A 15,648-nucleotide genomic window follows, 5' to 3' on the forward strand; every position below is an offset into this window, starting at 1 on the left:
TGTCCAAAACCCTTGTGAAAAAAATCTGTGGCATCAAGCAAGAGAAAAGATGCTCAGCCTTAGGAGTAATGTTTTTGGGGAACCCAGGAAAAGACTGAATCTGTAATGGTGTAATGGCTTGAGACAACTCATGTTACAACATGTAAAGGCCAATACGTGCCCTCAATTCATGGCAAGGATGGAGATCTCTGTAAAATGGCATCGAGGCTGTTGAGCCTTGAGTGCTGACAGCCTGATGTGAAGTCATGGAAAAGTAATGACAAAAAAATTTGATTTTTTATTGTGTTTTGTCCCTCCCTTTCCCTCAGAGCTGCCACAGCAGGAATATGCTGCTTGGGAAGAGAACCTGTGTTATTGTTTGATTTCTGTTTTCTGCCAAGGGCACTGGCAGAAAACAAGGCTTTCCTGTTACAAGAGGGAAGAGTTTGCCAAAATTCTTATTTTTCTCTACTAATTTCAGTGTAAGAGATTTGAATGATAATACAGAAGGCTTATGTGCTAGCCATTTTACAGTTGTTTTTGTAGACTCCCTTTTGCAGTGGTTATTTATAGCATCCTAAAAACTGACTCCACAACCCATGAATGATACCTAAATTACTGGTATCAATATCTATTTTTGTTACTATTCCTAAGTTTAAGTGAGTTGAACTGTAATTAAATAAAACAAGCAGATTTAAAGATATTTTAGATGTTCTCAGTGATCAGATATTAACACTCAGCAGTTACGTGTTCTAGAAATACCAAAGCAGTGATCTGTACTATTTTCCCTATTTAATCCCTGAAAGTATTTGATTTTATCTTGGTTTTATCATCTATCTGTCTGTCTGTCTGTCTATCTATCCATCTATCATCTATCTATCTCAATAGGCTTTTTGGGGGGGGGGGGGGCGGCTAGAGGGGTGCCACCATTTATGTTGCACATATTTAGAGAAAATCTTAGGGAAAAAAAGAAACAAACAAGAAAAAAAAATCTTATCTTTAGAACAAATTAAAAAAAGATAAATTTCTGAACTGAGGTTTTTGTTGAACTTCAAAGTGAGAATTAATATATAAAATATCTAGGATCTTGAAAGAAATAAACTCTTGAAGAATTCTAATGTGTCTAAGATAAAAAAAAAAAAGAAAAATAAATCCTTTGAGTCCTTAAAATAATATTAGTTTTGCTTGTAAGTTTTTCTTTGACATCAACTTTTTTGACTGTTTTATTGAAACTTCAACAGACAGTAGCTTATTTTTCCACAGACTTAAGCACCTGAGATTTTTGGCTAATGGATATAAGACCAGTAAAATTTCCTATAAATGTAACTTTATATGAGAACTTACATGATGTTTGTAGAATATATTCCAGCATTTGCTTTTTCAAAAGTAAACTTCTTGATATTCATAGGAAGAATATCAGCTGCATTGCAGTGAGAAAGTGAAAATGATCAGCTGACGAATACAAATAAACAGAGATGTTTTCCCTGGCTTCACTACTTGCATCCTGAGGACCTCTGTTTCCCACTTAAAGATCAATAAATACCAAGCACAAAGCTCAGTGAAACCCTTTCTGTTCCTTTTAATGAGCTGTGAGTTAAAACTTAAATTTAAACCAGGGATCAACAAAGACGTTTTTAATGAGAAAATTTCTGAATCAGAAATTCTACAAATTCCTCTTGTTAGTCTTCATTATCCTTAATTTTGGCAAATAGATCCACTGGTGGCTATGGTTCACAAATATTATGTGTCTAAATGGAGTGCACTGAAGAATATTCATCTTCATAAAATAAATGAAGGACAGCACTTCTGAGCCAAGAATGACAGATATCCGTACTGGATTCATCCTTCAGAAAGAAATAGGCCCAGATATCCAAGATAATATACTTCCCAGAAATAATTTATCTATTTTATGGCTATCAACAGCAAAACACTCATTTCAGATAAGAACTTCTGCAAATTTAATTACTGTCAATCAACTAGGGCTTTTACTCAGAAAGTAGGAAATGAGACAGCAAGCTCTAAAATGGACGACAGCATTTAAATGTACTTTGCCTCTTCTGCAAGTCATTTATAAAAATATTCCAAAGAAAACACACCAACAGTAATAAAACTGTCCATACATAAAAACTGTCATACATAAAAGCATCTGACTAAGAACAAAACATGTAGGGCTTCTGACAGTAGGAATCATGTTCACTTCCCTCCATGTAATTCACTCCAAAAAACTTTATCTGTTGCAAACAGGTCAACAATTTCTAACTTTTCTCCAAATAAGACACCCACACTTTCATTTGATCTTCATACTTCAGAGAAGCCAAATAGAAATTTAACTTCCATGAGGCAAATTTAGGTTACTGGTTTGGACTGACACATCCACCCTTGTTCTCTGCAGCCTGAAATGGCAAATAGGTATAAGTTGTGTCTGGGGGACAAACTTAGAATCATAGAACCACAGAGTCACAGAATTTAGGGTCACAGAATCATAAAATATATTGGGTTGGAAGGCAACTGATTGTATACTGCCCAAATATTTCCATAAAATCCCATCACCATGCATTTTTTCACTTGCCAAATCTAAGAAAGATTATCCCAATGTGCCTCTGATTGCTTTCTAGTTGTCACTCTGAACAGGTTTGTTGAGAATTGCCTGGGTATTAATGGATAACTTTTAATATATGGAAAGATATTAGTAAAAACAGTTGCCCTTAGCAGAGAGGTCATGGATTTGAACGCAATGTCCCTCTCTTTTCTCCTTTAGTGATGATTCCTTGAGATCTTTTCACTCAGAGGTAAGCATCTTACAGCTTTCTTCTAAGTAGCTGAGATGCAGCTTCAAGCATACAGGCAGTGAACATGCCTGGATATTTTTTTCCTAATATACCTTGAGTTTTGGAAGTGGTTCCAGAAACTGGCTGATGCTCTTAGAACTTTCTACATGAGGCAGTACCCAGTCAAAAATTTACGAACTACCCCCAGTTGCTGAGGAATAATACTTCAAGAACTGGCACAAAATAAAAATATGAAATAAAACTTTCCTGTTCCTGTTGGAGTAAGAAAAAAGCCACCTCAAAATGTTGTACCATATAATAAGCACATTGTCCAATGACCGTTATTGCAAAGTGCAAATCATATTTTGTATTAAGGAAGATGATATCACAAGGTTATTTGCTTTGCTGAAGCCACCCCTAATCTGCTGTCTCACTTTGTAGTAGTATTGCAATTTCCCAGAACAACTAAGTCCCTGGGTGCAGCTGGGGATCATCATCACAGGGGAACAAAAACTCAATATATTTCATTTTACACCATTCAGAAAATGTTAGGGTGCTTCACATTGACATCAAATCTTCTTGCATCCTTCCCTTTTCTTTCCTCCTCTCAAGTCACAGCCACTGTTCTAACAGTTCTGCTTCTACCTATGTTTTAATCTCCAATTGCTTAATTGTCAGTTACCAAAGCTTTCCTTTTGCTTAGTAGACAGTGGTTACGACTATTTAAGCTCTGCTTGCACGTATTTTAACAGTATAGCTCAACATGATAATAGAGGGCTATTGATCAGAAAGGGAGTTGGACTGGAAGATGTTCAAAGGGTCTTGACTCCTCCTTGTGGAGGGTTATGTGTAGACTCTGTCTGCTCCTTTGTAAATAACACACTTGAACATAAATAAAAGCCCTTTACTCCTCAGCTGAAGTGAAAGAGTCTGAGTGGGTCTTGAATCAGCTTTATGTCTTAATTTTTCACAGTCATCCCACTGTTCTGCTGTTTTCATTTAAAATTAATATAAACTATCCAGATTTAGTGTGAGTTTCTGCTTTCAGGAGCAGTGCACTTAGGGATTCACTGAGTATGTGAAACAAATTCTCAGTACCAGTTTTTAAGGAGGGATTGAGACTAAGTAATGGAAATAGCAGAGCCCATGGGATTGATTAAAAGCGTGTTGAGTTCCCTGATATTCAAAGCGCAGTAATTAGAGCCCTCTACGACACAGGACTGTAAAAGTTGATCAGATGCTCACATACATGGGCTTTCCTTGCAGCAGTTAGCTAACCCCAGAAATGTTCCAAACATGTAATGGAAAAACCATTGCTATTTTGGAGCCCAAGACGCCGCTTGCTGGATTTGTATTCTCGTTACAGTAAATTGCTGTTTATCTGGAACGCGTCATCCTGTTCTGACAGTCTATCCAAGGGTCCATATTTTCTGTCTGAACTGATTACACACCTCTGTGTGTCATTTGTGTCTTCCTGAAAACCTCCGGCCAAAGGGAAGCGTGGAGCCTGTGGGGAAGGGAAGGCACAATTAGCCCTGTCCTCCGGTCATGATAGGAAAGTTGATACAGGAATAATAACCACAAGCCAGGTCTCTCCTACGTTTATTGTCATGCCCATCATAGGTGGTAACATTTCTTTAACAATAGTCATTTATCAAGGCCCGGCTTCTGTGGAAAGATTGACTAACAGCCCTAAGTGGAAACTCCACTATAAAATGAACATGTTCATGGAAATTGTGCTACTACAAAGGCATAAAAATAATGCACAGAAGTGACCCACCAGTGCATTTACTGTAAAATTCAAGGACTAAAAATAAAATAACCTCAATATATAAAATGAGTACAATTTTTTTCCTTTCCTTTTTGAAACACAGAAGTAGCTGTAATAGATCATGGACTAAAAAAAGCATATTGTGATTGGATCTAACAATATTTTCACGTTCTGCCCTTCAAAGACTCAACTCAATTTCATTTTTACAAGACAGAATCTGGCTGTGTAATAGAAGCTTTCTTTAAAAAATTACATATATATATATATATATATATATATATATATATATATATATGTAAAGGACAAAAACTAATGATAAGAAAGATCAGCAGGACTGAATGATACCGACTGATTTTCTGTCATTCTCACTGCTCCACTTGCTGAGTATTCACAGAGTAAAAGAAAATATACCAGTGTCTCCAGAGATGCTGTGTCAACAAAAACTCCTTCCACTGGCATGATATAATTTCTGTTTAACTAATCAGGGGGAAATTTATCATACAGGACTTGGTGGGGTTGTTTGTGGAGTCATTAGCACAATGGGACTCAGCTCTCAGATGACAGTTGTGCTCTTCAGAAGATGAAATGCTGCAGCTGGCTGGGAAAGGAATGAAGGCCAAAACCTGAATTATAAAACAGAAGACTTTTAAAAATTTTTGTTACTATGATTTCATGCATGTGTTGGCTGATTTATTTATTTACTTATTTACTTAGTTGTTCTTTCCAAATAGTGAGAAGGTGCTGGGGACTATAAAGTGGTAGTGTGTTCAAGTGTTCACTCATAGCCTTATAGTGATTTCTTCAGTGTCTTGTTGTAAGAATATCACACTTTGCTAACTGGCTCATAAAAGACCTTTTCCAAACATCAAAGTAATGGAATGAATTCCTAGGATAATATTCAATTGCTCAAATTCTGCCTAATTCTCTGTCTCTGATTCCCAATTATAAAAGTAAGATAATCACTTGAATTCTAAAAATATTCCAATGATGCCTGCCAAAACTCTTACTGCTGCCTTGTCCATGTAAAACATGATTTCAAGGAGAATTTTGGTAAGAGTCGAGTTCTTTGCAGATTTTTTACTACACATTTAACTGACACAAGCATTGCAAGGATTAAGTCAATAATATTGGTAGAAAGGTATGGAAGATAGAGTTTTAAAAGTGCATTAAAAAAAGTGTCCAACAGATAAAGCAGTAGATGAAATTCAGGTTAGAGGAGTGTAAAGCAAAGTACATAGGAAAAGTATTCCTTGGAATAAATAATTCCTTTAAAAAAATCTACAAAGCTCTACCTCAGCATATGACGTTAAAAAAAAAACCAAAAACAATAAACAGAACAAAATGAAAAACAATTGAAAACCCAGGAATAATTAAGAAAAAATAGAAAACATTAATCATCATTATGCCACTGTAAAAACCCTACTTCTTCTTCATTGTAAATACCATGGTTATCGTGTCCTCTTCATGAAAAAGTTACAGTAAAGGTAGGAACAGCTCAGCAAGTCCCTGACCCACAAATTTCTGAGAGAGTATCCTGAGGCATTGTGAATTATGTATGTCCTGGTATGCCTGCCTGTTCTGTGACTTTTTCTTGAACATCCTATTATCCATCACTCTTGGAGACAGTACAGTGAGCTGGCTGGGCCCGTGGGCTGGCCTGACACATCATTCCTTATGTTCTTGACAGATTTAAAAAAAACCCCAACAAAGTGGAAGAGTAGTTTGCTTTAGTCAGTGTGCCTGGCTGGGAGGGAAAAAGGAGGTGTCCCCCTGCATACAGAAGAAAGAAGGTATTTTCACTACTGCTGGTACCCTGTCTTGCCAGGAGACCAGGAAGTTTAGGACAACACGGAGAAGGCTGAGTGTTGTATTTTAAAGCATCCCCTTTTTCTCACCAGCAATACACAATCCCTGTCAGGATTCAGCTGCAGCCAAGCACTCTTCACCCAGACCCTAAAGAGACAGCTAAAGCATCTTACTCTGTGCAGAATGTTGGCAGTGTATTCCATGGGCAGGAGGAAAGAGGGCACAGAATGCATAAAAAACCAGGGCATGAGTTTTTCTTTCAAATTATGATCATTATGTTCCATAACAATTAGAAAGAACTTGAGTACTTGAGTGTGATTTCTTGCTAAAAGGATACATTGTAGGAAGCTTGCTAATGCAGCCCACATGAGGCAGTGCTGCTTGAAAAAGGAGAACCAGGGCTTCAGTAACAAAGCAGAGACCCTGCACATCCCTGGGAATGTACCCTATCTTTCCTCTCTTTTCCTACCTGGAACCTGGAGAGGTTTGGATTAGAGAGACATTCCTGATCCTTCCTTTAATGGTTCCTCAACTGCCAAATCCCTAGAGGAAGACTATGGTGGAACAGGAGACGGAAAAAAACCCCAAAAACTGCAAGTCCAGAAGAAAAGGAAATGTGGTCATCCCGCTAATAGATTTTGATGGGAGATGAACAGCCTTAGGGAGCAAAACTTGCTGCACAGCAATTTCTCCAAGTATGTGTCAGTGCCTAAGTTCAAAGACAAAGACTAGAAAGGAGAGACTCACTTGCCTGCCCATGGGGTCCATACACACATGTGGCCTAAAAGGACCTGAGAATTTGCAGTTTAAAAAGTGCTGTCTTGCCATTAAGATAATTACACAGTCCATGTAACTTCTCTCCAGTTGGTGAGGTTAGAAATCTTGTGTTTGCTCACTGAATGAGAAACAGGAAGATGCCTTTCCTTTCCTTCATTTTTAGTGCCATCCATTCCTTCCCCCCACTGCAGCTAGTGCCAAAGATGAAGGGAGCTAGCATGACTGCCTTCACATGCAGCCCTTTCTACATGTATGAAAGAAATCAGCTCTGCAGAATCTTCTCTGCACACCATGGTCTCTCTTGATATCACACAGCAAGTCTCCTTATACTGAGAAGTAAAAGTGCATCAGCAGGACAACTCCACTAAAACATACATCTTTACATTGCCCTTACGTGCTGCATTTGCTGGAATGACTGATACACAGAGCAAATCACACCAAAGGTCATTTGTCAATCACTTTTAAGGTTTACCTATAGAAATAAAATTAAATAAAATTCAGCAGGTGGTTAATTGAATTAAAAATCTTCCTCCAGATCTTTTATGTGTGTTTACAAAAGCGTAAGGGCAATTATACATTGAAATGCTTATAGGGGAATATTTGTTTTCAAGTTCATTAAAAAATAAAGAAAACTAATATGTCTTATACTTGGAAGCACAAAGACTTACTATTTAGAAATGTTCAAATGCAGCCCATTTAACTATGACTTTATTAATATTATAGAAGCATTGATAGCAACCCTATAACTAAAATTCAATTAGGCATGAAAACAAATACTGATTGAAACCAAAAAACTACACCTCAGTTCCTCTCACAGATGTTTCATGCTTCCCAGGCAAAACATCTGGAAAAGTGCCCTAGCAGGGCCATTGAGACTTTCCTTAATGTCAAGGGGTTCTTGGCAATCTGCAAAACCTTTACTCTTAATTTCTGCAAGTTATTGGTAAGAGATACCGATGTTAGGTTAATGTTTGCCTGTACTTTTTGGGCATGGATCTTATTGCACTGCTGCAGATATCATTACACTAGGGCAGCTATCAATTACTTAGTGTGGGGTTTAGAGTGGGTTTACAAATAATTTCAGCTGAGTGTTTGGACTGGAGCTGAAAGGCTACTCTAAGTTTTTTCCCCGTTCAAGATATTCCCTGTTGTGAATACTTTTTCTAGGAGTTAATTTCTATTTTATTTCTAGGAGAAATTAAAATTAGCCTGAATCTTACAATCTGGGTAAATATTGTAAAGGAAAATATTGTAAAAAAACCCCAAAACACGAAAGAGGAGGGTTATTCCCATTGTTCTTAATTGCTGTTTGAATTAAAGAAACCAAAGAAGAAAACTAGAATTTATAAATGCCAACCTATCAAAAATATATCACAGACCTCTTAGAGCAGTTTTAGTACTTAAAAACACTGAGGGAATAAAAAACAAGTCAGAAAAAAAGAGGGTTAAGTTCTGAAGGGATGTATTTTCCTTGATGGGGGAAAAATTGTCTCTGCTGGATCACAGAAGATCATTGCCAAGAAGTTGCTTCCAAAGCATCCCAGCCCTGGTGCACAGAAGGCTGCTGCATGGCCAAGGTCTGCACTGAGTGGAGCTCCAGGTGGAGTGCAATGTGGAGGAGGGAGCAGTGATGACCCTCAGGATTTCAAACAGAGACTTTCTCCCCCAAAAAAGAAATAAGAATTAATTTGCTTGTGCATCCTCCTGCAGTCAAGAAGTCTCATTTTTCTTCTTTGTGAGTAGTGCAGCTGCCTTGCTCTCCTTCCCTTTTTCCATGGCAGATGAAGCCACCAGAAGAGAACCTTTTTTGCATGATTTCTTTTCATCAGCCATAACATCCCTCCATCAGGTACAGAAACATCTGGGTAAGCTAGTTAATGTGTAGCTGACTTCAGTTAATGTTTATAATTAAGCCCTGAGATTCCACAAGCAGTGCATTTCTGAGGGATTATCACACACCTCAGGTGCAGCATGAGGCACCAGCCAAAAGCCAAGTGACTTCAGCTACTCAAAGAGTGCAATAATCCCTCAGAAATCTATTAACCATGAGTGCCTTATAGCTATTATGGTATGGAAACTCCAAGGTAAAAAGGTCATACCTGTGCTTTTAATGAGAAATATTGACACATGCATGACATCACTGCCAGCCAATCAGAGATCCTCATTGTTACCCTGTGTTCACAAATCATTTTATAACAGCACAAAGCTATAAAGCAGTTTACAGGGTAGGGAAATTGAAATAGATCACTTGTATGTTGAAAAATCATTAAAAGTATATTTCATATGCAAAGCACATCTAGGTCTACTCTTTCTTCAGGTCCATTCTCAAGTTCATAGTATGAATGGTTCAAGTGATGGAATTTCTCATATTCATAGTAATAAGCTCTGTAATTATTAAAAACTATACATTTTCAACAATATTTGTAGGATTTAATGAATACCTAAGCCTCGTTTTTCAGGATTCCACTCGAGTTCCTTCTCAGCACTGGTCCCAGCATCCTAACTGTATATCCTTGTCAACTGGTTGCCAAAAAGACATTCTGGTCATCAAATCTGGATAAAGCTGGCATATTCCAAATTCCAAAATATATTTTAGTCCTGATGGGCAAATAGGAGGGAGAAAAGCACCCCTCCAAATCTCACTTGGGGAGATGGCTCGATAACTTAGGCCAAAAAGCTGGTCAGAGATTACCCTATTGTGCCATGGAGCAGTATAACAACCCTGCATATAGGAGAGCAACATTCAGAAACCTTGCCTCTTGTTGCTTGATTTGTTAGCCATAGATGCAATCACAGAGGCCCAATGAGAAAAAGGAACTTGTTATTTGCCAAAGGATGGCAAAACAGAAATTTTGGATATAATGATTTATTCAGAAGACAGAAAAACTAGGTGCAGATTTTCTTCAAATTTGGAATCCTTTCCTGCTCAGTCAAAAATGGCAATTTACATGACATTTATGCTACTGCACTGGTTGGTGACTCCTACTGTGATAATATGCTCTGTCAGGCATGATGAAGGACCACTCCAATGTGGTTTTTTAATTGCACAAATATGACTGAACAACATTAAGCATTCAGTATATAATGGTTAGAGAAAATAAGTGGGCCTTTCTTTATGACTTGCAGAGTCAACAAATAGTCTCTGTCAGACCAGTGAGAAAAAGTGAGTGACAGATCTAAGAAGCTTTTCGGAAGAACGCATTGATATTTGAATCTGCAATTTCCATGCTCTAGCTGATGTCAGCTGCTGGGTGAAAGCCTAGATATCAGGTAGCCAAGACAAGCATCTAGCTGCCACTTGAAAGCTATCTCTTTCAGGGAAGAACTGAAGTAGCATTCTTTCTGTGGCTGTGCCTGCCAGGCAGCAGACAGATGCCTGCTGTGAGAGCTGAACCTCCCCTGCTCTACCGTGCAGAGTGCATTGCATGAGCCCTAGCTACAGATTACAAGGGACCACAGAAAAGGAGAGACTCACAGGTTCCATCCCCAATGCTTGAGCCAAGGGCCTTAATGCAAATACAGCATAAGTCAAAAGATGAGCACAAAAGCCACTCTGTTTTGGCAAGCAGTTGTGACAAACAACCTGGATCAAATTGGTCACAAGTTGAGTCAGCCTAAATTACATAGAAAGTGAAACAAACAGATTCATAACCAAGATTTCTTTATTTCAGGAAGAGAAACTTCAGAACATTAATATACCCAATAAGTGAAGTCAACTGGGATTCAGAATTCCCAAATATCAGTGTGGAGGAGGCTCAGCACACTGGAACTCAACACTTTCTGGAGCTTGTGACTTAAGGAAATGGAAACTCACAGAGAAGAGGTGGGTAGAGCAATGCCAGATGGCTAACAGAAACAAAGGGATAGAGAATAATCATGCTGAGGTAGAGGAAAAACAAGTCCAAAAGTTTAATGCATTTGGATCAGGAGAGATGACTAATCTCCTCCCCTGAGCGCTGCAAGAACTGGCATGTGAGACATCAGCTCCAGAAGCAAGTGGCTTTGCTACCCCAGCATACTGCACAAAAATATTCCTTGTGATAAGGATTGTAGCGTGTGTAACTTCAACTTGTGCACCAAAAACATGAGAAAAGGGGTAATGAGTTAAAAGCTGATGAAAAAAGATCAAAAGACAGTTCTCTGATGAGGAAGTTCTACAAACTATAGAAAAGAAAGAATATTCTAGCAAGAGTATCCAGAACATTTCATATAGTCTCACATAAGAAATATTTAAAATATTAATGCAGTGAAATAAAATAAAAACTCTCAGGTAAAAAGTGAAAAACTGCCATCATCTGTTTTAGAAGCTGGTAAAAGACAAAGGTGGAACTTCAGAGGAGTGCCATAATTGCTATGATTGCCTTTTGCCATTTGAAAGAGTAGAGTTTCAGTATCACTCCTTTGAGACTTAAAGTGAGTCTTGACATGCTCTCTCTGGAACTGGAGTTTTCCATGATAAGAGAGGCATAGACCATCTTTACTCAACATTAGGAGGGCAGGCTGCTGCTGTGAGCCCCACTGCAGTCTTACATCACATTTGATAATAGGGCCACATGCAATTTGAACCAGAAATTAGGGATGAGTTTGTGTCCTGAGAGGAGTATCACCCTGCATGTGCCCAGTTGCCAGTGGTTGCTCAGAGCACTCCTCAGATGAAACAGATCCCTCAAAACTCCCTAAATGCTGCTATGACTTGAACTGATAGAGGTTTTGTCATGCTTGTCCTGATGCGACACAGCAGCCCTCCTGCAGATAAACAAAAGGAACATTGCTAATGTAAATATCCTCAAATGAGCATTTATAACTTTTTGACCTTCAATATTTTCTCTTTGTTTCTTGCTTTCCAAAAAGCTGCTTATCTAACATCTCTAGAGTCACCCTGGGATGGCTGACTTCAGTCCAGCAACGAGGATCTGATTCCACTTTCAGTAAAACTGAAGCCTTTTCTTTAAATATGTAGCAACAAATCACAGTAAGTTCAGGAAACAGTGGCACTGTACACTTAAGATTTAAAATGATGTTAACAGGCTGCTCTGTCCAAATATCTTGAAATAGGAATTTGTTTCATAATACTCTTCCAGTTTCTAAATATATCACAGCAAATACAAATTATCACTGTGCCACCAATGTGGTTATTAAAGCCTTTGAATGTCTGTTATTGTACTGACTCCAGCATTATTACAGCATGTTGTCCCCAAAATAGTCATTCCATTACCCGAAGAGATGGTTAGAAAGCCTGAGTTCTCTGGGATGTTGTGACAATATGCTGATATTTCATAATTATACCTTTTGGCTCCCCTTCAGTTGCTTACAAACCAGGCCAGCAAATAAGACAAAAAATTAGTGTTTGCCAGATGAAAAAAGACAAAAAAGGCAGAATCACCAGAAAGTTACCAGCTCTTTTGGGCATACCAGACAGGGGTGATTATGAAAGCCAATGGACCTTTTGGGTCAACACAGAGTACTAGTGGGTGCAGCTGAGGATGAGGTAAATATAGAATGCCCAGGGTGACATGCTGGTCACACTACAAAAACTCCGACTGATTTCAGAGTGGCCAAGATTTCACTCTTCAGGGCCATTAAGTGCTCCAGCAGATATCTGCACCTGTGAATCTATAGGTTCAATGTCCAAAATGAGACTGGTTACCAAGAGACCCTTAAATATCTTTTTTTTTTTCTTTTTTTTCTTTTTTTTTTAAGGAGGAACTCTATAAAAATAAAGTATCTGAAAGTGACCATAAAAATAGAATTACTGTTCAGTGTAAAATGTGAGCTGAGGTGATGGGAGCCAGAAAAAATGACTTATAAAACATTGCTTGATATGGAAAACAAGTGTCAGCTCCTTGCTGCTGCATTGCTAATGCACAAAAATAAAAAAAATCCTATAAGGTCTATGGGAGCTTATGCAGATGAGTAATATTGAAGGCACCCTCATAAAAAAGATAATGATGTTGGTAATCCTTAGCTGATCTCAAGGGTTTTCTCCCTTTCTTTTTTCTTTCTTTGGTTTTTTTACTTTCTCTCTTTTATCAACATCTGTTTTAGGTCACCCTTGAATCCCACCTTCTCCCCAGGAAAGCAACACAATAGTGTGCTCAGCAGAGCCCCCCTGTACACTCACACACATTCTCCAAATGACAAATAATCTCTATATATCTTCTGGGAACAATAAAAAATCCTTGGATGTGCTCCCAGAGCCCTCAGGAAGTTCAAAAATCTTTAGAGGGGGGCCCTGGATTGAGGTTTTATCTCTAGAATTTTACATAACAAACTTGGTAAGTGTTGTATAACAGTTAATACATATTCAATGGCCAAGGGAGCTAAAAAAACTCCTTAATCAACATTAAAAGTAACACTGGGGAAGGTCAAGTGCATGAAAGGCCTGGTGTGCTCTGATCACTTCATGGTGACAGCTGGGTTTCCTCTCTTTTATCCCATTTGTGCTGTACTCGCTGGTGTTTTGGAAGTGGAGCTGGCCCAGGGATGGAGTGCTGTGCAGGGACAAGCTGCTGAAGCTCAGGCAGGACTAGCAGTGTCGAGGGATTTTCATGTGTCGCCCCCCGAAATCAAAGCTTTTCTTCCTTCCTGTGTTCCCTATATCATGTGAAGCTCCCTGGCACAACCTGTGAGCTTTGCCAGACACTTCTGAACCTGCTTAGGCTACTGTTTCCAATTGTTTCTAACTTCTATTAACTGTTGTCTGAGATTGGTCAGCTGAGCTGCAGGACATCAGTTTCTACTAATGCTTTTACAGAAGAGAAGGATTTTCTAACAATGTTTCTAATGAGACTGTTCAAATATAAAAAATATCTGGGCAAACAGGTGCTCAAAAGAGTGTGTCTGCATTAGAAAATCAAACTACCTTTGTGAATTACCATGCATATGGAAAGCAGCATTGTCAAGGAAATCTCAAATATTAAAAATAAATTAATGCAACCCTGGATTAATTTACCTATGAAAAAGAAAACCATATGTTTACTGTTGTTTCTTAGTTTGATTGGTCTACTAATAGAAGAGATCATCTCATGAGGAAAGGATAACTGAAGATGACCATTAACCATCCGTGTATCAGAAAAATAATGAACAAATGATACTTCATTGACTCATTCACACAAATATTCATGTGAATTCAGGCTTTTGTTATGCATGTTTCCTATATGCTACATGATACAGTGCAAGGATAGCAATGGGCTAAGATTGAAACTCTGTGAACTCTGAGAATAATATACTTTATCTTCTCCAGTGAATCCAGCCAAGCTCAAATTGCCTCCAGCATTAATTATTTCCAAAGTGTGACAGGCAGCACTTCAATTTCTGGTAAGTTCTTCTTCCTAGTAGTCATGGTCACGTGTAATTCATCTTACAGTAAATGAAGTGAATCACAGCACTGACTTGTCTCTCGAGAGCATGGCAGGTTTTTATTGCATTCAATCATACCACTTTAATAACAATTGCTTTTGATGTTAAAATGGGAAACAAACTTGGGTACTAGTGCTGGCTAAATTGTCCTTAGAAGAGGCTAATTTACCCTGCCAGCAAGCAAAAGAGAAAATGCTAAGGAATCCTGTAAGTGTGGTATTCTTCCCCATATGGAGTGAGGGAGGCCCAGGAGCTATTTTAGTGGAACTCTAAGCCATAGCAATTTCAGTGGGATTTAAGTTGTGCACAGACCCGTGCTGGCTTCCTGCACGGAAGAGGCTTTCAACCAAGGACATTATGAGGAAGATGCAAAGGGATTACAAGCATTCTAGGCCCACTTCCACCCCTGAGGCTCAGGATATGAATGTGCGCAAAACCTCCAACAAGATAAACGAGGCTGCAAGCCCTCTCCTTGTCAGCTCTGTGGTCACAGCAAATGAGAGGTTTTCTTTGAGGGAAAGAAAGTTTGTATAACGCCAGTATATTTTAAATCAGCTATTGCATACTCTGAACACCTCATTCCTCATCCCTTACTACCAAATGAAAACACAATCAGTTGTCATCCACCAAAATCAGGCTTTTGAGATGCAGGGGCAGATCTTAAGATCATATTAAATGACTCTGTGCCTTCCACAAGCTTTTGTGGAGCTTAGGCAGGGTGAGCATATAAATGTCTCTACTCACTCATGCAGATGCACCCTTAGACAGGTAAACACAAGCTCTGCAAAAATCAGGAAACCTCTGTCCAGTGGCAAATGCTCAGAAGTGAAGTGTCACTGAGTCCACCCTTGCCTGGATACACTGGCTGCCGGAACTGGAAGCTTTGCTCCCAAGTACACAATCAGACCCCTAAAGTCCATTTACAGCACTTGTCTTTCCTCCACCACCACCTCCCCTCTGTTGACAAAGCCAGTTAAGATAACTCTTGACGAACCCCTTGAAAGCCTTTTTCAAGATGAAAATTTACCTCTTCTTGCTGGCTTGATATCGATACAGGCAATTCTCCCAAGACAATGGTTTGAAATGGGAAAAATGACAAGGAAAGAGCATCTGCAGTCAACAAGGAGGGTGGAAGAGTCAGTCTTACTTTTTAGCAATACATAAAGGTACACAAAATTATGAAATGAA

The sequence above is a fragment of the Haemorhous mexicanus genome, chromosome 3, assembly GCF_027477595.1.
Source record: "Haemorhous mexicanus isolate bHaeMex1 chromosome 3, bHaeMex1.pri, whole genome shotgun sequence".
Taxonomy (NCBI): Eukaryota; Metazoa; Chordata; class Aves; order Passeriformes; family Fringillidae; genus Haemorhous; species Haemorhous mexicanus.